This window comes from Bombina bombina, chromosome 3 (genome assembly GCF_027579735.1).
Source record: "Bombina bombina isolate aBomBom1 chromosome 3, aBomBom1.pri, whole genome shotgun sequence".
Taxonomy (NCBI): domain Eukaryota; kingdom Metazoa; phylum Chordata; class Amphibia; order Anura; family Bombinatoridae; genus Bombina; species Bombina bombina.
In genome coordinates, this window is record NC_069501.1 from 968,095,456 (window position 1) to 968,119,650 (window position 24,195).

Genomic DNA, 24,195 nt, shown 5'->3' on the forward strand with positions numbered 1-24,195 from the left:
ACCTATAAATATAACCTAGGCTCGATGTCTGCCCCCATTGTTGTCTGTGGAATAACTGCTGGAGCTTGTGACACAAAAGCATGAGAGCTATTTTCAGCTTTTCTTGTGTGCTGCTAAATTTAGCTCATTGATGCAGATACAGGGATTCCACTGACGTCAATGAGGCCCTGTGCTGACGTCACCAGCCCGCCTCCCCCGGACTGCAGGAGGAAGAACCTGGCAAAGAGAATGCAGTCAAAGCTGTGTACAACGCTCAGACACAAGAGCATCAGGTTTCCTCTTGTTTCTTTCCCAGCCTGGGCTATGGGCTGTCGGCTACAAGAGAGCAGGAGCTTCCCGGGAAGAGGAGGGCAAAAGGAGGGGGAGAGGGCTGTAAGTGACCCAGGGATCTATGGCTCTCTCCCCCCACTCAGAGCAGGTGGAAGTGTCTGGAACCTGTAACCTGATCAGTGCACTCCTATCTGGAGACAGACAAACAGATAGTCCCACAGTGTAAGTACAGAACCTGCCTGCTACTGCTGACTGCATGTGACAAGATACGAAAGATGATTTGGAGAGCTTTTTTTGCAATATTATATTATAGGGATCAAGATTGTGGTTGATCAGTCAGTATACAGTAATGTTTTATTTAAAGAAATGGTTAACATTGTGTAGACAAAAAAAAAATGCTATTCAGGCCAAGGAGTAGGTGGTTGTACATGATTAGACAGAATTTACCTGTCATAAGAGTGATTTTAAATAGGATGTATCAGCTAATGTATGACTCCAAATTTTCAGTAATCTAAAGAAAAACCTTATTTTTGTTCACTATATATTCATTGCAATTTTAAAAGACCATTAACAAGCTATGGGTCAATGCAATGTTGTGGCAGTTGTTTAGTTTACGTGTTATATAATATTTTGTGTGCAGTGGTTTATAACATTAGAGAATCTGAGTTAAAGGGACATGAAACCTAAAAAAATAATAATTCATGGTTCAGAAAGAGCATGCAATTTTAAACAACTTTCTAATATACTATTATCTAATTTGCTTCAATCTCTTGATATTCTTTGCTGAAACACATATCTAGATTGGCTCGGTGGCTGCACATAGATGCCTTGTGTGATTTGCTCACCCATGTGCATTGCTATTTCTTCAACAAAGGATATCTAAAAAATGAAGCAAATTAGATCATAGAAGTAAATTGGAATGTTTAAAATTGTATATATCCAACTTGAATCATGGGGTTTAGTGTCCCTTTAATACTTTTCTCTTTACTTTACAATCATGATAATGGGATGGCAACAGGGTCTGAGATCGCTTTTAAAGTCAGATGCTTCAAATCGTCATATCAGTGCTTGACATCAAACCGATTATTCAGCAGTGCAATGTAATAAAAATACTCCAGGGCTTCTCTCTATTTGCCTAACATCTTCTGTCTTCAGATATAAATAACTGCATGTGTATAAATACCTGTCTCTGAAAGCAGATATAAATACAGCATAGTTTCCATAAGGAAATCACAATAAAACCAAAATGACATAAAATTAACGCTTTGAACCTGGTAACACTTTCACTGCAGTGAGTATTGCAAGCAATACAAAAGGGGGCATCTTAAAGTTCATAAATGTGAATTAAAAATGCGCAGCTGCTCATTTCATGTTCCAGTGGTTTATTTAGCTTTTGTGCTGCCCAGGCACTGGGAAATCTTCTGAACCACCAAATAGTTTATTTAATTTTTGCTGGAATGCATAGATGAGTCATGCACCTAACTAGACAACCAAGGATCATTGTTTTGTAATACAGTTAATAAATAAAAGATTTTGAGAACGTAGGAGAGCATCATGCCAAGGGATTTCCCTTCAAAAGGCACAGACCTATTTGGCCTGGGCCACAATACATCCCTGTCACATTTTTCAGAATGTTTGCGTTTGCAAAGATAATTTCACAGGTTTTTTGATAACTTTTCTTGTGCATGTAACACATCATGCATATGTTGTTTTTTCATGATTCTGATAGAGAGCATACAATTTTAAACAACTTTCTGAGTTACTTCTGTTAATACATTTGCTTCATTCTCTTGGTATCCTATATTGAAGGAGCAGCAATGCACTACTGGGAGATAGCTGAACACATTGAGGGAGCCAGACTAGAGGCATATATGTGTGCAGCCACTAATCACCAGCTAGCTCCCAGTAGTGCATTGCTGCTCCTAAACCTACCTAGTTATGCTTTTCAACAATGGTTACCAAGAGAACTAAGCAATTTTTGATTTTTAAAAAAAGTAAATCAGAAAATTGTTTAAAATGCCATGCTCTATCTGAACCATGAAAGAGCTTTACTGTCCCTTTAAATGGCCATTCTAGTGGAACAATTATATGTTCTCATTTTTTATAGCATGTCATTTTAACACTAGCGACTCTGCAGTGCTATGTGTTTAACCCTGCAAAGAGGTTAAAGGGACAGTCAACACCAGCATTTTTGTTGTTTAAAAATCCCTTTATTACCCATTCCCCAGTTTTGCATAACCAACAGTTATAATAATACACGTTTTACCTCTGTAATTACCTTGTATCTATGCCTCTACAAACCTCCCCCTTATTTCAGTTCTTTTGACAGACTTGCATTTTAGCCAATCAGTGCTGACTCCTAGGTAACTTCACGCGCGTAAACTCAATGTTATCTATATGACACACATGAAACTAATGCACTCTAGTGGTGAAAAACTGTAAAAATGCATTCAGATCAGAGGCGACCTTCAAGGTCTAAGATATTAGCATATGAGCCTACCTAGGTTTAGCAACTACGAATACCAAGAGAACAAAGCAAAATTGGTCATAAAAGTAAATTGGAAAGTTGTTTAAAATGACACACCCTATTTGAATCATGAAAGTTTATTTTGGACTTCACTGTCCCTTTAAATACATAAAGTATTCCATGTGAGTCACAGAGTTCTAACAAAAAGGTAATGTAAGGATTCCACTATAATGTCCCTTTAAGATCCATTTTTTTATCTTATATTGGCCCCTTTTATCATTTATATAATAAAATTGGTTTCATGATTCAGATAGAACATACAATTTTCCAATGTACTACTATCTTTTTTTTTAATTTTTAATTTTTTTTATTTATTTTGTTCTATTGGAAACCTTTTGTTAAAGGGATACCTTGGTGGGCACAAGTACAGCAATGCACTACTGGGAGCTAGCTGCTGATTGGTGGCTGCACATATTTGCCTCCAGTTTAGCTAGCTCACAGTAGCACATTGCTGCTCCTTCACCAAAGGATACCAAGAAAATATAGTAAATTTGATAATAGAAGTAAATTGGAAAGTTGTTTAAAATTGTATGCTCTGTCTGAATCATGAAATAAAGTTTTGGGTTTCATGTCCCTTTAATGTGCTCTAAATGACTTGTGTGGAAATTGCTCCATTATTTATATTTTTCTATATGAAATATGTTTTTACTTATTGAATGGACTGAGACTGCAGTATAGCAGGCCTGCTAATCTTCATACAGTATGTCTATACTCAAAGGCCTCCTTTCCTTATCTTATTTTTCTGTCTTTACACAATGGTCCATTCTTAGAGAGAGCAATTGAAAAGGGGGAAAAATAGTACCTATCTCTAACACATTCCCAATGAGAACTTGCTTGTTTGCATAGCTTTTCTATAGAGGATACTGAAGTATTTATATTGTCATTATAGGTTGTGGCCTAAATTGTCAAAACCAGCTAGTTTAAATAACAGAATAAAGATTGATTTGTAAACAATCTGATAGTCACAATAAAGTGTATACAAATTCACAGTACAATGTCCCTTCAAAGTGCATTAATCTGCTTTATTAACAAACCTCAAAGTAGGCCTCTTGACAATTACAGATGAATTATAGTGTCTTGTTTTTAACTCCTCAGTGCCTCCATACCGAATACATGTTAGTTATATGAAGTCTAAAAATGTTTCTTTAATGTTTCAGATACAGCATGCGGACCACTCAATTCAGTAGAATTACATAATTAACAAGTGCATAATAAAAAGACAGTCCAATAGAACTTACTCTGAATTTCAAATAAACAGTAGATTTTTTTTTCTTCTTTCTGTGCAAATTTATTTTTTCTCTCAGTTTCAGGCTCCCTGTATCATGTGACAGACGTCAGCCAATAACAGACTAGTATACATATACCCTGTGAGCTTGTGCACATGCTCAGTAGGAACTTGTTCCCTAGAAAGTGTGAATATAAAAAGATTGCAAGATTTAATAATGGAAGTAAATTGGAAAGTGTCTTAAAACTGCTTGCTCTATCTGAATTATGAAAGTTTATTTTGACGAGTGTCCCTCTAAGCAACTTTTAGCACCTGGGTAGAGCTTACTGATTGGTGGTTAAATGTATCCAACAATCAGCAAGCGCTACCCAGGTGCAGAATGAAGAAAAATTGATAATAGGAGTAAAATACAAAGTTGATTAACATTGCATGCTTTATCTGAATCATGAAATAAAAAATGATTTTGATGTCCCTTTAAGGTATTGGTAACTGGTAGCTTTATCTGAAAATTCAGCTAACGGGGACTGTAATGTACATTTCCTCTGACAACTTAATTACTATAAAGAATTTAACTTTTATGGCACATTAATATCTTTGAAATGAATGCTAGATATAAGCATTTAATTATAGAATCTAAATTAGCATGAGAGTAGTCGCGTGGTCTGACAGCCCTGGAAGCCCTTGCAAAAGCTGACATAGAGGGTACGGCGGACATCGCCAAGGGGTTAAATATTGAGAAGAAAAATGTACTCTCCATAAATTAAAGGCATCCCATGTAGTAATTAAGATTTCCCTAAATGTAAAAGCCTATTATCTTTTCTGCTGAGGCCAGTTAGGGACAGTTCTAAATGAGCTCCTAGAATGACTAACAGTGTTTAGTGTCCTTTAATGCATCATGTGCACAGGCACGGAGTAGTTAAAAAGCAAGATAAAATAAACAAAAGGAAACACAAAATATCATTTAAATCATTGATGGGGCAGTGTATGGCTATTACACGTACAATAATATTGTTCCTAAAATTGTCCATTGGCATAAGGCCAGATTTAGGTAAGCTTACTGGGTACCTTCTGTCAGCTGCCCCCAGCTCTCTTGAAGGACCAGTCAACACAGTAGATTTGCATAATCAACAAATGCAAGATAACAAGACAATGCAATAGCACTTAGTCCAAACTTCAAATGAGTAGATTTTTTTTTTTCTGACAATTTTAAAAAAAGTTGTCTTTTTCCACTCCCCCTGTACCATGTGACAGCCATCAGCCAATCACAAATGCATACACGTACCATGTGACAGCCAAAAGCCATTCACAAATCCATACACACTTATTCTTGCACATGCTCAGTAGGAGCTGGTGATTTAAAAAGTTTAATATAAAGAGACTGTGCACATTTAGTTAATGGAAGTAAATTGGAAAGTTGTTTAAAATGGCATGCTCTATCTGAATAATGAAAGTTTAATTTTGATCGAGTGTCCCTTTTAAGTGTCTTTTTATTCCACGTTTTTATGGGGCCACAACAACTATAGCATATGTTCTGCTTTTCCCAAGGGGCTGCATTAAAGTAAAAGTAAAGTTTTCTTACTTTGAAGACGTCAATGCATCAATTAATAGTAGAAGAAGCTAATCGCTAAGTTTATTTTAATATTCTTTAAATATTTTTCTAGTTTTTAAATATATATATTTGCTTACTGTTTTACATGAAAACTCCTCCCAACCACTATTTCCAGATTTTCTTTGCTGTGATGTATAGAGCGGTCCCACTCGCTCTATACGGATCTCTAAAGCGCGTTCACGATGATCGTCACTAATGCGCATGCGCAAATCTGTGATTTATCCAGCTACTGCGCATGTGATACTCTGAAATCCATAAAAGCAGACAATGTAATGCGGGTATTCATAATAAAATCGTGAAACTGGATTACAATATGGATAATAAAACTATAGTGCATGCGCAGTTTAAAAAGGAGGCGGGTGACGTAGTTTGATGGCCGCCTAACGACCAGAATTTCAATTGGACGTTTTCAGAACGTGATCCAGTAAAAAAAAAAAATAATTAAAAAAAAAATAAATTACGGGTTGAATTGGCTAAGCTTAAAAAATAGTTTGATTACGGCGATAACTTCATTTACAGATAATTTTGAAAAACTTGATGAATGAAAGTCTTATTTATTTGGGACAAAGAATGTAATTCCAGATCGTCAAATAGGTAACTTTACCTTCACTTTAGCTAGTGCTGAGGGCCGCATTAGGCCCAAGGGCCACCAGTTGGCCATCCATGATTCAAATTAAGCACAAGTTGAGTGATTTATAGCTAACCCTGTCCTTTTATTACAGCAAAAGATAAACCTCTGAAAATGCAATTTTTTATTTCCTAAACAGAGCAACACATAGGGGTAAATTTTTGAAGCTGCTTTTAAAGGTTATGAGCAAGCCTGCAGCCACATATGTAAGAAGCAGAAACTGATTATTTTGCCTTCAGAGGTGGCAAGATCAATCACCCTGACAATCTCTCGTTCTGGGTACTTGACATGCGCTGCTCTTGCGCAATTGGTTGCACAGGAGCATGAGGCAGCATTGCACAAGAACATCGCAAAGGATAGGTTCACTACCTGCAATGATGATATATTTTGCCCATACTGTGATTTTCTGCAAATTCTGTAATAAGGGAATGCACTTATCTGAGTTTCCATCTGGTAATCTGCTCCTGTCTCAACTGGCCAAGCCTACTGAGTCTCATCTCCCTATTTACCATTGAAATGTAAACACGTGGCAGAATTGGAGGGAAATAATCTGAATCGCAGTAGAAAATATAAGCTAATGTAATATAATTATGTATACACTAAAGCTGAAATATGATCAAAAACACAGTACTAAAAAATAAAGCCCCTGACTTACTGAATTTTATGAGTTGCTTTCCCCTAATTTCCTTTTGTGTAAACCAGTCCAGTGCACTGTCAACATGCATCCTACTTGATAGAATGGCCTTCTAGGTTTTGTCTGATAAAGTCCTTATTGCTCCTCCTGAGTGCCATCTTTAAGAGGACTGGAGCGAAGGCAGGAGCTATAATAGCTGTCCTGAAAGGGGAGCTGTAGGAACCCTTCACTATACAAGAGAGGAGGTAGTGTGAGCAATCTCATGTATAGGAAGTCAGTAGATTCTTGGCATAGGAATTCTTACACACACACACACTCCCCTGATGTTAAGTGCACTAGGTATATCAGGGAATTGTCACAGTTTGGAAGCTCTGTCCTGTTGTCCCTTCAGCAGCTTTTGCCTTCTTTGAGAAGTCCTGGTTTCCAAAGTTAAAACCAGGGACTGCCCCAGCCTTTAGCATTGCCTACCCTGACTACATTCTGACTAACCCTGCCCAATTAACCCCTTTAACTCTGCCACTGCCACTCATGGCTTTGCCCACAACATATGTGTTACTTAGCCCAAAACTCTCCCACACTAAGCCTAAGGCTCCCAATCCCATAAGGCATATGGCAAATTATTGTGATGCACGGTAATACATAATAAGACCTCTTACTTCAAAATATAGATTTTGATGGCAAAAAAAGGTCCAGAAAATTTTTATATTATAAAGTTAATTCGTTTTTAGGATAGTCTTATGCACTTACCAGACATTATTTAAAGGGACATTAAATACATTTTCTAAGCATAGTATTGAGGTTATTCCCCGCCTCCGTCTAGTCATGAGTGCCACCATATTGAAATCTGTCTCATTACATTCTAGTGCTGATATGTTTGCACATGTGCAGAAACTCTCCTTCAGATACCTGAAGTGGTCCCTAGGTTCCAAAATGGCAGCACCCATGATTAGACGGAAGTGCATGAAATGTGTTTGGAGTCGATCCTTACTTACCTCTATTGGAAGTTTATCCCATAATTAACCACTCATTCTGTAAAGAAGTGCTTCTGCCTATTACTCATGAACCTGCAAACCTCTAGCTTAAGATCTTGTATCTTTGTTCTGTAGTTGCTCTTTTTGGGAAAAATGCTTTCAGCCTTATCCTTGGATTCATGAGGACTTTCATGGGGGGGGGGGGGGGGTTAGGTGCAGAAAGGTCAGTTTTTCATGTCCTTTTAACCTGGTTAGCATTTTTTTTATTATAGAAGATGCAACGTAAACAGTCTCACACATCCTACAATTTTCTATATTTTTTATTCTATTTTGAGTTAGGTTTGCTGCATTTTGCTGTGCTATTTCCAGAACACATTTTGCTGTGCTATTTCCAGAACACATTTTGAGTTCTTTTTCAGTACTTTGCATGCTCCATAAAGCAGCACACATATACTAGGCATGACAAGGCTAAGCACTGTTCCCATGCAATAAGAGTTCTTGAATTATCCAAATTTTAACAAAGTTTAGCCTTTTTGTTTGGGATGGTTTGAGAAGAGGATTTATGAACCGTTGGTAAATATTGGACATTAAACTTTCTTGGTGGCTACACACATATGCATCTTGTCATTGGCTCAACAGATGTTTATCTTGCGCTACTAGGGCATTGCTGCTCAGGAGCTAACATCAACCCTTTGCAGGTTAAACACCTGTTATGCTGGCATATAACACAGAACATTTTCTGTTTGCATGCATTTGAGGAGGAGGATTACATTTTGGCCCATGGGAATTGCAAAGAAGTGATTCCCCTGTGTTTTGGGAAAGAGCCCTTGACTGCTTCATAACCTTGGAGATAATGGCAAAGGGGAAACTATGACTATACTTCTTGGGATCCCCAAGGTTTACATTATAAACATGTAAACAACTATTTCCTCATTGGAATCACCTGTGATGATATCCATAATGATATTTAAATAAAAAAAAACCCACATGATATTAAAGAAACTGACGAATAAGAAAATAGTTATTGGATTTAACACTTAGAAGTCTATAATAAATACATAAGTTACAAATGAGCTAGAGAATGTGATATTGTACCCTGCAATTACACAAACAGCTGCACCCTCTAACTAGTAAGCAAGTTATGTTTTCTATTTTAATCTTGATTTTTACCACAGCTGTTTATTATCATTTGAGGCAGTGTTTTGCAACATCAGTCCTCAAGAATATCCAACAAGCCAGATTTAAAGGATTTCCCTACCTGAGCACAAGTGAGTCAATCACACTGACTAAGCCACTGATAACACCAACTTCCTTGCAGTATTTAAATATGTTGTTATCAATCTTTCTGTGCCGATTTTTCTTTCTTTTTTTTATGGAGTGTGCCAGTGTCCAACAAATAAAACTGTAGGATTTGTTTAATCTGCTAATGGACAATCTGTCCCTAGGAATTAGTCACAAACCTGTACGGTTTCAAAATCACTTCAAACAGGATAAGCTTCCCCCCATACATTGAAAAAGTACTCTATTATACACATGCTGTTGGCGATACGATGCTGTTGGCGATACGTGCCTTATTGCAGGGCTCAAAACGCCATAAGGACATACATCGTACAGAAAACGTCTGTCATTAAGAACATAATTTACTTATATTGAAAATCAGTTTCATACTTTGGTATTTTACATTTTGAAATGGAAAAGATAAACTGCTGTTCAGTGCATTAGACACTTCTGTCTGTGTTGCAAAACCAAACTATGACTTTTGTTCAGGCACCTCTTGTTCTTTCTAATGGAGCTTCAGTTTTCTGACATTTGTACTTTTACTGAGTGCGCTAACTGCAGAGACATTTCTAATTATACTGTAAACTTTCTCATATTCTACACAGCTGTACATTTGGCACAATATCCCCGGAATGGCACATGTAGTAACCAGTTTTTATTTCTTACTAGCACTGGAAGTGTTTTTTTGCCACTCCATCCTCACCAGCACAGCAGACCTTAAAGTGAAGGTAAACTTTGCCAGGTTCGATAATGTTACATGCAAATACAAAGAAAATTAAGGGTACTTTAAGTCATCAGTTTTGTTATTTTGAAATATTTACCTAGTTATCGCCGTTTTTATATCCAATTTTAGTCGTTATCTAAACAGCCCGTTTGTTTTTTTTTGCATTCCGGTCACGTTGTTCCATTAGCCAATAATAGGTCTGGCCGTTAGGCGGCCGTCATTTGACGTCACAACATTTAGAGAAGTTCTGCGCATGCGTTGGCTATTCTAAGTTCCTCTCCCTTCAAAGCCGTGCTCGTTCCTGATTAGCGCATGCGCAATTCATCCTTATAAGTTGAAATCTTCAGAACGCAGTCTACTTCCAAGCAATTTGACGCCTGCGCTTTAGGTCACAAATGATTAGAGTCACGCAGGCGCAATTCGAATGTACGGCGAGGCGTGCGCATGCGCAAGTTGACCCTCAATCGTGAACGCGCTTTTCCAGTATGTATAGAGCGGGTGAGACCGCTCTGTACGTAATACAATGAGAAACCAGGAAATACATGGAGGGAGGAGCTAAGACCGGCCGAGAACGTAGATAAAAACTGTTTCTTATATTTTGATATATATATACTTATGTTATACAAAGTTAGCGATCTTACTATATAGTACATGGGTAACATAATACAGCTTACAAAAAAGCTAAACTTTACCTTCACTTTAAACACAAAACTACACAGTGAAAATAAAGTGTGAACTAACTGTAAATAATATAGCTAATGTGTAACCCCCTACTCGCATATTGCTGTAACAGAACTTAAAAAAGGATTGAGATATACGTGTTGAGAGATGTTAATTAACTGCTAAGTATCTGGGATTGATGGCGTAATGACTTTAGTAACTTGGCACTGTCTGTCTGTGGGGTTAGCTTTTTTTTTAGCAGCCGTAGCTATATTAGATTTGAGTTATGGTGTTTCTTTACAGTCCTATATGTGTGGGTGTAAATTAAACTTTTTTTATGATTCAGCTAGAGCATGTAGTTTAAGACAATTTCCAATTTACTTCCATTATCAAATTTAGCACAGTCTTTTTATATACACACTTTCTGGGGGACGAGAACAAGCTCACAGGGTATACATATACTAGTCTGTGATTGGCTGATGTCTGTCACATGATACAGGGGTCTGAATTCAGAGTAGGTGTTATTACATTGTCTTTTTATTATGCACTTGTTAATTATGCGATTCTACGGTATTTAGTGGTCCTTTTAAACATCAGAAAGGTAAAGACCAAGGAAAGGATGCAGTATGTTCTATCTGTTTTGATAAAGTATTTGTAAATAATTCTTTTTTTTAATAAAGATGTCTCTTTGTAACAGAATGGAAACGTTAAATATAGAAAATACATATGCTATGGCCATAATGTATAATTGTTTGTCAGTTTTGTGTTTATTGTTCCAGTAACAAAAGTCAAGGTTGTTTGAGATTCAGTGATTTATTGTGCTTGTTTGGCTTTAAAGAACTATTTGTTTTTCGTGTTCTTTTTGAATCTATAGCGCCGCTTCCTATGTAACGTTAAACTTATTTCCAGCCAAGGCTGAAGTTTGCAAATTACAGGTTCTAAACAAAGATGTCAAAGATGTAAATTGATTATGCCAACCTTTTAATACCTGTGCGTGAGATGAATTGCTCAATTTGTGCTCTAACTTTGCTTTGACTTTTTGCTGTGTGCCAACTTTAGCTCAGATTAAAAAAAGACTATTATATAGATATAATAATGCCTTCCTATTTTAAGAAGTTATCACTAAATGGCCCTTTAAGGTTACTAAAGCCAATAATTTCCTATGTGTTAACCACACACTAACACGAACGCTTCAAGAGCTACAGGTCTCCTTGTGATTGTCAGTTATAAAAATATAAAGTTCTTTGTGATTTAAACAGGTATATTTTAACATGGCAAAGAGGTAATCTGCTGTAATCTTTCTAGACTCTCTGATAATTTGTCCTTTAACCATTCCACAATGAAACTATAAATGTTTATAAAAAAATATATAAATTGTGTGCGTTTCCCCCCCCCCCCTTTTTCATTGAACTGGCTTACATGGGTCTAGATCTAGAACATGCACAATCAATTCACTTAATTTGTTTGTCAATTTATGACACCACATAGATAAGTAGACTCTTGGTCCATCTTGGTAACACAAATTAGTTTACTGTGCAAAGTATCTTCAGTAGGTATGTACTTGTGTCTGAGCTAAAAACAGATATATTTTTTTGTTTTTTGAATGCTTAGTTTAGCTCTCACCTAATTCTCAAATTTCTCTATTTTCTATTTATTTTTTAATTGAGGATATACATGAACATGTAAAGGCAAGCAAACATATGGTTAGTATACACTGTCTAGATTACATGTTATGCCAAATATATATATATATATATATATATATATATATCAGTGACGTCAGAGGCTGGTGAGGCAGTGGCAGGATACGCCTTCATTCTTTAGATATCCTTTGTTGAAGAAATAGCAATGCACATGGGTGAGCCAATCACATGAGGTATCTATGTGCAGCCACCAATCAGCAGCTACTGAGCATATTTAGATATGATTTTCAACAAAGGACGTCAAAAGAATGAAGAAAATTAGATATTAGATGTAAATTGGAAAGTTATTTAAATTTGCATATGGGTTTCATATGGGTTTCATTTCCCTTTAAATGGTGTCTTGGAAAACTGGTCAACTTAGTAAACATCTGATTTTAGTCTAAAAGGATTGTAACAGAAACTCTTGCCAGATAACACAATGCTTGCTCTGATTATGAGATCTAGAAATCCATGCCCATTAAAATATGTTTAAAACATACTTTTTACTTTAATGCTGCAAATTATGCTTATAGATTCTTTCATTACATAAGGGATGAGAGTCAGAAGGGGAGGAAGAGAGAGAGAGAGAGACCATGGGGGAGAACAACACATAAGAAGAGAGATGGCTAGATATATAGAGAGAGACACACACACACAAGGGGGGGGGGGGGAGAGAGAGGGACCACTGCATTTTAAGTAATAAAACAGCAGAGCTACAGAGAGTTCATAAAATTAGTCTATAATTTAGTGTGAAGTACAGAGGCAAGCTGCTAAGTTAGTGGGTGTAAATTTTGAGTAAACAAAATACAAAAACGACCCTGCTGTAAAAGAGTAAAAAAACACTAAACCACATTCATTAAATTATCATTTTCACTAACAGAATCCCTTTCAGTAAAATCTTACTTTAACAAGATGTGCCTGAAACACTGCAGTGCTCTCTGTGCCTCTTTTCCTGCTCTGTAAGGATTCAGGAAGTGACAGTGGCACATTCCACTGCACTTAGAGGTGAAGAACAGAACTCTCTTTTTCACTTTAGCAAAGCTAGCAGGTTCACAGGACAGCAACAAAATATATGAAAGTTGTTTTTTTCCGTTTTTGTTTTGTTTTATATGATTTAACATCCAGCCCCAACCCTATGTTCCACTTACTAATGCCTCTCACTGGATTGGTTCAGCCCAAATAGGACTGCCTCAAATAAGCAGTTAATGGGCCATGCAATGAACTTAACCACTTGCATCCAGTAGATGGCGCAGCATGTTGTGTAATGGTGGGCAGACCTGCTTGTGCCTCTTCATTGCACAACATATAGCTGTGAGAAAAAAAAATGCTGGGAAAAAAAAATTGCAATTTTTTTTTAAAGCCAATAAAAAAAATATATATTTTTGCCCATATGAGAGGTGAAGCACTGCCTCTAGTGACTGCACATCACTGATATATATATATATATATATATATATATGTGTATGTGTGTGTATATATATATATATATATATGTGTATGTATGTGTGTGTATATATATATATATATATATATATATATATATATATATATATATATATATATATATATATATATATATATATATATATATATATATATATATATAAAAAAAAATCCTAAAGAGACTTAAGTATACTCAGTATTGCTGAGGCAACTTTTAGCGTCTTTGATTAAATATAATTTCTAATGTGTATATTTATTTTGCAGGTGGAAGTATAGCACCCAGTGTAATATTAAACAGGAGATAGCATAGGTTTGAGTGGGGATATAGTGTTATGAGAGTATAGGTGCTATAAGGTATACCATTTTTTCTTCAATTGGTGTCAATGTGGCCAATTTTGATCAGGAAGGTCATTTAGTAATGGGAACGGAAGACTTTATTACATTATGTGGATCCATTACCTCTGTTACATGATGGCTCTTACTGTCACAGCATATAAATTCAGCTCCCCCCACGGCTTCGGCTGCTAGCCATGAGGCGGAAACCAAATTGTGCATTGAAGATATGCGCCATCTTAGGCCTTAGAGAAATAAGACATCAGTAAAATTACATGTAGTAGATTGTTATAGGTACAGTTCACTTTGAGTTAAGTCATTAGTGTCAAGTAATATGGGTGGTGAAAATAGGAGGTTATGGTATCTGTTATCCCAATGATAAAACTTTTGGTACAACATAGCTTTAAGTTTTGCGGAAAGAGCAAGCTAATGTGCGCTAAAATATTAACTATAAGTGGTACACACAAATAATAACACAAGTCTGCGTGTGGTTAACTAGATCTAGGTACAATGACTGCAATAGAGTTAAAGGGACATTAAACCCAATTTTTTTCTTTCATGATTCAGATAGAGAATTCCATTTTAAAAAACTTTCTAATTTACTTCTATTATCTAATTTGTTTCATTCTCTTGATATTCTTTCCTGAAAAGCATATCTAGATAGGCTCAGTAGCTTCTGATTGGTGGCTGCACATAGATGCCTCCTGTGATTGGCTCGCCCGTGTGCATTGCTATTTCTTTAACAAAGGATATCTAAAGAATGAAGCAAATTAGATAATAGAAGTAAATTGGAATGTTGTTTAAAATTGTATTATCTGTGAATTATGAAAGAATTTTTGGGTTTAATGTCCCTTTAAGCTACGATATCTTAAAACACTTGCTTGTGCATTAAAAAGTCCAGGAGATAGTTTGCAGGTCCTGGAGGCCCCCGTTGTTTGTTTAAAAGTCTCCTAGTAGGGCTTGGACCCACGGTAGCCGTGGAAGTCTTAAATTTACAGGATGACATATCCATAAAGCTCAGGAACCTCTCTGTACGTCGTGGAGTTTTTGTAGCTGTGATGTATAAAGTGGGCTCACCGTGAAAGTCCTCCGTGGTGATAGCATGAGACAGGGTGCTTGTTTTCATAATGCTCATTTTTGTCCTTGAGTCCCTCCGTGCTCCCCCACAGGTTAAGCCAGTCTCGAGTCCTGTCCTGCGGCAATGTATCCGGAAGCATTGATGTAAGGGGTGGTGAGTGATGTTCTTTCGAGTGAAGTTCAGTGGCAGTTGGATTTAAGATGACCTTGGGTATTGTTTGCCAAGAGTGTTGGCGCAGCAGTATGCTGTGACTCCCGCAGCACATTGAGGGTGCTCTCCCGTTGTTGCTGGTAGTTTGCTGTATTTGCAATCGTGGCTCAATGGGCTACGTTTGGAGAATGATCATTTGAGGCTCCATTAGATAAAGGTCTTATGTTCCTTGTGTGGCACCAGTTCAGTATAAAGTCCAGTGGTGCTCTGTCAATTAGTTGTAGCATGTATTTCTGGAACTTCTTGAGTAGCTGAAGCATTGTTGTCTGCACATTTCCCATGTGGTAACCATTTTAGGTGCGTAGTTTGTAATCCTTTAGAGCGTCTCAACCTCTTATGTTCGATCCCCACTTAGTCTGCACAAAGCTATAGAAGCAGATTTATTTGGTACAAGATTGTTGGGATCGGTTTGGGAAGGTTACCTCAGACCACTGAGGGGGTAGCGTTGCCTAATTGTGGCCGCCGCATTAGTCCTCTTTTGTCCGGTCTAGTGCTCCAGTATCAGGAATACAGCTAAGATTGAGATAGTAGGTACACCACTGTGTAGTGCAGTAGTATAATAGTGAATAAAGTACTATAGCTGTAGGATGTTTCCAAAAATCGCATAGTTGAATGATCGGCTAGAGCTCTTGCAGAGTGCGACCGCTCTCAAAATGTAAGTAGTTTATATTCTCCCTCTATTTCATATTTTAACGAGGAAAAATAAAAATGTTCTATACTCTGCTATAAATCAAGTTTGAGGAACCATATAAGCCAACCAGGCTGATTTATAATCTTTCGTGGTCATGGCAGTACCCAAAATTATGCATCAGCTAGATCCTAAAAAAAAATTCAAATTTATTTAGCTAATCAATACTGCAAAATTCAATATTTAATCCAGACTAACCTATCATTTTAAGAACAATCTAAACAATAGACATGCTCTGTCTGAAACATGAATATATGTTTGACTTTTCAGTTTACTCCTATTATCAAATTTATTTTGTTCTTTTGGAATTTTAAAAAGATCCGGAGCAGCAGTGCTCTACTGAGAGCTAAGCGTTGTTTGGTGGCTACTCACGCATTCCTCTTGTCATTGAGCCCCGTTTATTAATGGATGCACGGACAAGGACACTACCGCGAACATGTCCTCTCTGCGAGCGGTCAGCATATATACTGTCTACATTTAAAGGGACACTAAACCCAATTTTTTTTATTTCATGATTCAGATAGAGCATGCAATTTTAAGCAACTTTCTAATTTACTCCTATTAATTTTTCTTCGTTCTCTTGCTATCTTTATTTAAAAAAGCAGGAATGTAAAGTTTAGGATTGGTATTAAAGATACAAAGAGAACGAAGAAAAATTGATAATAGGAGTACATTAGAAAGTTGCTTAAAATTGCATGTTCTAGCTGTATCATTAAAGAAAAGATTGGGTTTAGTATCCCTTGCAATGTTGCCCCCTGGCTGTCAATCATCCGGACTAGGATGATTTCACCCCGCCACATTTTAGGTGGTAGAGAGGTTAAGCACTTAACTAGTGTTTCAAGCTCATTTGCGCAAGCCTGAAACGCTGGGGCTCTGAAGCTGCTTTTGCAGCTTGACAAATGGGGCCCATTCACTTTTCTGGGGACTTTCTGTAGAAAATAATTGGACACCTTTTCCTAAAGGACTTTAATCAACCTGTATGTCTTTAACCCACTTGCAGAGTATTTTTATAATTGCATTGTTGCTTGTATTTAACACACTGGAGAATTTTCTTTTTTCACTTGTGCATGTATTGTTACATTAACTTAAACATGTTATTATGTGACTTTAAATGTCTTAAATAGTGCAGGGGTTTTGATTAGTCTAAAAATGGTTGTTTCTCAATTTAAAAAAAAGGCGTAAGTAACTTAAAATACTGAACCAATTTACTATTTACTTCTAAATTTGTAGTTATCTGGATGGCAGAACAAAATGTCATTCATTCAAAAGTTCTAATCATTTGACAAATCAGCATTTAGCATTGAATAGACAAGTGCACACACACACACACGCACAAGCTTATAGTGGATTTCTTTTATTGCACATATATGGGAAGAGTATGCAGATACGTATACCACCATGCTAGAGACGTGTCAAACTAAAACATTACACACAATACAGAATCATTTTCTGCCACTAAAATGTATCATCTGTGCAACCCACTTATTTTGTAATTTAATGAAGTATGATTAATATAAGTAATTTAAAATCTTCTTTAAGTAGTGGCTGTGATCCCAGAAATATGCTGGCAGAGCAGTTCACAATAATAACTACCAGCACATTCCGTAAAGTAGCAGCACTGGATGGGTTCCAGGAATCCAACGCAAACATGCCATAAAGTTGTATTTAATAACGCATGTGTGTAGACCTGCTTGAATTCTAAAAATAGAGCTGTAACAATAGGAAAAGTGCATAACCTGTGTATGTTTGCCGTTCTCATTGCATTGGTGGCTTTCCACATCCTTTTCATCCAAAGCCAACAGTTGACAGTTTGCCATGATATTTTATTTGAAGATATTCACCTTCACCAGGATCCTGTCTGCAGAGAAGTTTTTTTTTTAAAAAAACAACAACTTGTATTTGGATAGGATGTGATTTATAGATTATGGTGATGAGTACTTTTTGGCTTTATATCATGGACAATTTTAGACACTTTTTCTCTGGTGTCAACTGTCCTCTAAGAACAAGTAAACATTTTTTTTACTAAAGTTTATTTTCAGTCTAAACTAAATCATTAGAATAGCAATGGAAAACTTGAATTAAAAGTAGGCATGTTACAAAAACTTTACAAATAGTCTCTAATTTCTTACTTTTGTACTATGGTATATTTTATTATAAAAACATTAAAAAGGGGATTTTAAGATTGAGGATTTAATATTAGGAATATTTGTAAAAGAGCTTAACGACCTCTAGATAAAGGTGAATTTCACGTCCTTCAAGGCCATTATAGAGGAAAAAAATGACATGTTCTAATTGGTTAGATCATGTCATTTTAAAAAAAATAAAATAAAAAAATTTATAACTTGCGACCCTGCATCTCTGTATTTAACTCCCAGAAAGAGGCTAAGCATATATCTTAAAATACTGCTGGTGAGACAATCAGCCGTGGTATTCACACAGCTGGTTCATAGGACTGCTGCTTCTAATTGGGAACATGTATCCAATTCTGTAAGCCCAGGGCCATATCTCTATGGCTTGTGATTAAAACTGGAAACCACATAAGAATCTTGCAATCTACTGGTCAGCCCTTAGAAATCTGCTAGCAGAACATGATCTACCCTTTTTAGCACAGAAATCATATATTGTTCCTAGCCTATTGGTGTATTTGGGCATTATAGCGCTGTGGAATCTGTTGGCGCTCTACAAATAACTGATAATAATAATTTGGTCAATTTATATCTTTTGAAAAGATGTGGTGCAGATGTTTAATATGATGTGACTTTTTTTGCAGTTTTGGGACATCTTATAATTTCATCTTAACTTGTAAGTGAATTTAGGGATAGGCAAATGTAATTTGACATTTAAATTAAAAATTGAATGGTCCTTTTCAAATTCTATCATTTTAAATTTATAGAACAAATTAACATCTGAATATTCAGAATTCAAATATATTTTAATATCAATTTCAGGGGACATGAAAAAATGTAAACATTCATGGTTGATAGGTTGTGTTGGGTATTTTTTTATTTTAAAATATATATATATATATATATATATATATATATATATATATATATATATATATATATATTTTACAAACAAAAGGATATGATATCTGCGCTATCCTAATGTCATACAAAGAAACATACCAATGAGATAAAATGCCTCAATAAAACCTAATATATTTAAAAAAAAAGGTAAAAAAGATTAAATATATGTGCAAAATACGCAGTCCACAGATATAATTAATCTGAAGGTAGGCAGCTGAACCAGAAAGTGGTGTGAAGACTCCCAATATGCCTCCACAGGAGCAATAAATAAAACAAGATGTTTGTTCTGCGCCTTTCTTCTGTGGAAATGTAAGGATAATAATAATGGGGTATTATCTCCCCTATCCCCAAACACTTACTTCAAAGTACCTCAATCAATATGAGGTAAGTAGTCACCCTTCGCAATATATTTCCATATGCATCTGCATGGACTCCAATCCGTCAGTTGATTCGTTGATACAACCAGGAGAAGAATCAAGAACGTGCTGTCTGCTGAGGCTGTATGTTAGATCCTCACTGTAAGCTGGTAACTCGTGATACCTTTTTTTCTTAAACTCTGTAAGCAACAAATCTTCATTCTGAAGTGCCTAATAGAGGGATTATGGAAGAGAAGAGCTTTGACCACCACCTTGAATCAATGAAAGCCAGAAAACAACATTCCCTCTGAGTGCAGTGACCACTGGGTTATGATTTGAGAAATAAGTAAAATGTCCTCTTTATATCACAATCTGGTTCATCGTAACGGTGGAATGCACTGATGCGCTCCACAGTATTGTTTGGCGCAAATTGTAGAGAGGAGGCTGTGTGATATAAAGAGGACATTTTACTTATTTCTCATAAATCATAACCCAGTGGTCACTGCACTCAGAGGGAATGTTGTTTTCTGGCTTTCATTGATTCAAGGTGGTGGTCAAAGCTCTTCTCTTCCATAATCCCTCTATTAGGCACTTCAGAATGAAGATTTGTTGCTTACAGACAGAGTTTAAGAAAAAAAGGTATCACGAGTTACCAGCTTACAGTGAGGATCTAACATACAGCCTCAGCAGACAGCACGTTCTTGATGCTTCTCCTGGTTGTATCAACGAATCAACTGACGGATTGGAGTCCATGCAGATGCATATGGAAATATATTGCGAAGGGTGACTACTTACCTCATATTGATTGAGGTACTTTGAAGTAAGTGTTTGGGGATAGGGGAGATAATACCCCATTATTATTATCCTTACATTTCCACAGAAGAAAGGCGCAGAACAAACATCTTGTTTTATTTATATATATATATATATATATATATATATATATATATATATATATATATATATATATATATATATATATATATATATATATATATATATATATATATATATATATATATATATACACTCCTGATTTATTTATTTTTTTCTCTGGTCTCCTTGATTGAAAAGCACTCAACCTCACTTATGACACCACACACTATTTTCAGTTGATCCTCTACAAGCTGCAACCTTAAAGAACCAGTTTTAAAATAAACATAATTAAAAAATGTTTTTTTTTTTCCCCCCCCTGCATTTAATTCTTCTGTATTTAAAACCCATGAACGTTCACAAAGGGGAAGATGAGTTTGCTGTTTTAAGCACAAATATGCACATATTTGCTATAGTTAGGGGTGAAGGGTTATGCAGTCACTCAGAGGACTGGTTCCACTGTGAGAAATGAGACCACATGTCAGACTATGACCAGAAGTCTATTTTTGTTATTTTCTCTTGTGTGGATGGGGGTGTTGCCCTTTTGTTCCATACACTATAGATTCTCATTATCATTCTCCCACCTTCTGTCTTCTTCCTGTCTCTACTTGTATATTGCAGAAAACTCTAATCATAGTATTGCAGACTGTTCCTGCACACTAACCTCACTTAGACTACTATGGGGTTAGCAACAAGAAATAAAAAGAAAATACAGTCGTCAGAAGATATTCTGGTATTTATCCCTATAAATGATACCAGTTTCTTACCCATTTACATGCCTGTTGTATTTACTGTAAATTTTTACATTGTTGATATTTTTGTGAAGAGTTCTACCTTCTTTATATCAAATACTCATATTCTCCAAATTTTCATTTATTGTTGCCAGTTATTTTGATTTTATTTGTTCATCTGAATTTATGCGTATGATTGTAAAGTGCAAAGGTAATTATAGATCTTGCCACAGAGCTATATTTCATGTGTGGCCAGTCTGTTTATACACCATTATTCTTGAGTTTCTTATTTAAATATCCATTTTCTCATCTGTAAACGTTCTCCTTGCCCTGGATAGAGAACATGCACAGGACATATAAAAAAAACTGCCTTACATTATATATGCCTAACACATTGTAGAATTGGGGTGCTAGTGTGATTGGGGAATGTAGCATCCCACAGCAGCTTCTTAGAAGGTGGTCGTTTAAAGTGAAAGTAAAAACTAACATAATAAACTGTTGTTTCTTGAACAAATATGGATATTCCTGTGCTAAATAAACCTTTTTTTCCCCTCTCATTTGGAGTGATTTTGCTCATGTCTGCTAGTGATCACTACACAAATATGCACATTCTGTTAAAGTGGTGGTAAATCCAAGCATTTAAAAAACACCAAGATTTACCATCACTAAAAATTAGTTTCATTGATTATTTTAAAAAGGGTGCTAAATTAACCCACTGCACAGCCCTGTTCTACCAATGCAGTGACGTTACCACAAGCAGTGTGTGTCATCTGACAGTGTTAGAGGTGGTAACGTCACCTCAATGGTAGAAGAGTGCTGTGCCGTGGGCGGCCGGAGGCTCTGACTTTAGCGAGCTGCCGCAGCACAAGCAGCATGAGTTTTTAGCACCCTATTTCAAATTAAAAAGTGTTTATCATTTGTGATGGTAAATCCGATCATTTTTTAAACGCTCTGATTTATCATCACTTTAAAGGGACAGTGTACTCTCAAAAATGTTATTGTCTAAAAAAGATTGATAATCCCTTTTTATTACAATCACCTATATGTTCCAATGCAGGTGGGTTTTTTTTTTGGGGGTTTTTTTTTGTTAGGGTTATAAGTATTTTGAGAAAAGCTCTCCACCTTTTTAGTTTGCAAGAAAATACTGAGATCTGTAGTGTGTAAATCATTACAGAATTACGCTGGGATTAGAGACTATTTCATATACGCTCATATTTAGCCCATTTTACGAAAAAAAACATACTCCAATCACGGCTTCCCCCCCAGAGCAAACATTGCCTGAGGCCATGCCGTGATTGGAGGATGCCGGATTCTTCATTGCTGATGAATGAAGAGACGAGCGGCAGGCGGGGGGAATCGCTGCTCTGGCTTGCAAGAAGAAAAACTAAGTATTTTAACAAAACTAGTGAAATGTAAACTTTCATGAATGAAAGTGCCCCTGTTTTTAAGAGTATTTTTAAAAACCGGGCACTCATTCATGAAACTTTACATTCACTTTAAGTACGAATTTCAAAGTGATTTTTGCACATACATTAAGATTTACGCTGTGCATATTTTAGGCTTTATTCCTGTGTAATTTACATACAAATTTTACATTTTTCAACAAATACGATTTTTGGAGAACAGTTTTGTTATAATTTTTGATGCACCTTGACAATACAATTTTTTTTTTTTTATTTCAGCTTTAGATTACTTGTAACCTTAAAGGGACAGTAAACACCAGCATTTTTGTTATTTAAAAAGGTAGATAATCCCTTTATTACCCATTCCCCAGTTTTGCATAACCAACATGTTTATAATATACTTTTTACCTCTGTGATTACCTTGTATCTATGCCTGTGCAAACTGCCCTCCTTATTTCAGTTCTTTTGACAGACTTGCATTTTTAGCCAATCGGTGCTGACTCCTAGGAGCTTCACGTGCCTGAGCTCAATGTTATCTATATGAAACACATGAACCAACACCCTCTAGTGGTGAAAAACTGTCAAAATGCTTTTAGATTAGAGGCGGCCTTCAAGGTCTAAGAAATTAGCATATGAACCTCCTAGGTTTAGCTTTCAACTAAGAATACCAAGAGAACAAAGCAAAATTGGTGATAAAAGTAAATTGGAAAGTTGTTTAAAATTACATGCCCTATTTAAATCCAGACATTTTTTTTTTACTTAACTGTCCCTTTAAAGGAACACTGAACCCAATTTTTTTTCTTTTATGATTCAGAGCATGAAATTTTAAGCAACTTTCTAATTTATTCCTATTATCAATTTTCTTCATTCTCTTACTATCTTTATTTTAAAAGCAGGAACGCAAATCTTAGCAGTCAGACCATTTTAGGTTAAGCACCATGGATAGTGCTTGCTTATTGGATGCTTACATTTACCCACCAATAAGCAAGCATAACCCAGGTTCTCAACCAAAAATGGGCCGGCTCCTATGCATCACATTTCTGCTTTTTAAATAAAGATGGCAAGAGAATGAAGAAAAATTAATAGGAGTAAATTAGAAAATTGCTTAAAATTGCATGCTCTATCTGAACCATGAAAGAAAAAATGTGGGTTTAGTGTCCCTTTGGGTGCTTTAAAATAAAATCTAAGTAACACAGAAGCAAAAGATGGTGTATCTAAGCTTTTAAAACCCCATTTATGCAATAAAATGTTCTCAACAATTTAGTTGTTTAGATAGAAAATGATATTCTATAAACCAGGGCACCAGGATCCAATTTTAAGGTGCTGGTCGCTCTCTGGTGCCTGGGTTTGTCAAGCCCTGCCCTAGCATCTTTCTTTAAAACAAATTCCAATTTCATTGTGTCTAGCACAAAATTATTTTTATACATTTTAATGACTTTTTTTAAAATTGGAAAAACAATGTATATTTTGCTTAATTCCATAAATAAAAAGTAAATAAAAGCAGGGCCGTAATTTGGAAATGTTTGTATAAAAAAAACAACCTCTAAGCAGTGCCATTTAAAATGGAAAGTTGTTTCCAACATGAAGCATTAAAGTGATTATAAATGTTTTCTGAATTGTATCTTTGTCTGGTCAACTTTTCCTATAAACGTAGCTGGGATATTATCTGTATTGATTACCACTGCTAATGCTTGACTGTTTAACCACATACACAATATGGATCGTAATTGCTAAGTGTGCTACAGATGTGTTTTTTTTATACACAGAGTTGTCTAATGACCCATAACCTATAGAGCTGATAGTGGAGCAAGAACCTGCTTGAATCCCTAATTAAGTAAAATTC

At 35.9% G+C, this 24,195-nt stretch overlaps 1 protein-coding gene across 1 annotated transcript in view; it reads left to right on the forward strand.

Annotated features, from left to right (window-relative positions):
* Nucleotides 1-239: 239 nt before the first annotated feature.
* Nucleotides 240-24,195, forward strand: part of NR4A1 (nuclear receptor subfamily 4 group A member 1) — a 40,650-nt gene continuing 16,694 nt past the window's right edge. The window contains exon 1 of the mRNA XM_053708031.1: nucleotides 240-492. The gene's annotated coding sequence lies outside the window, so the exon portion shown is untranslated. The remainder of the gene's footprint in view (nucleotides 493-24,195) is intronic.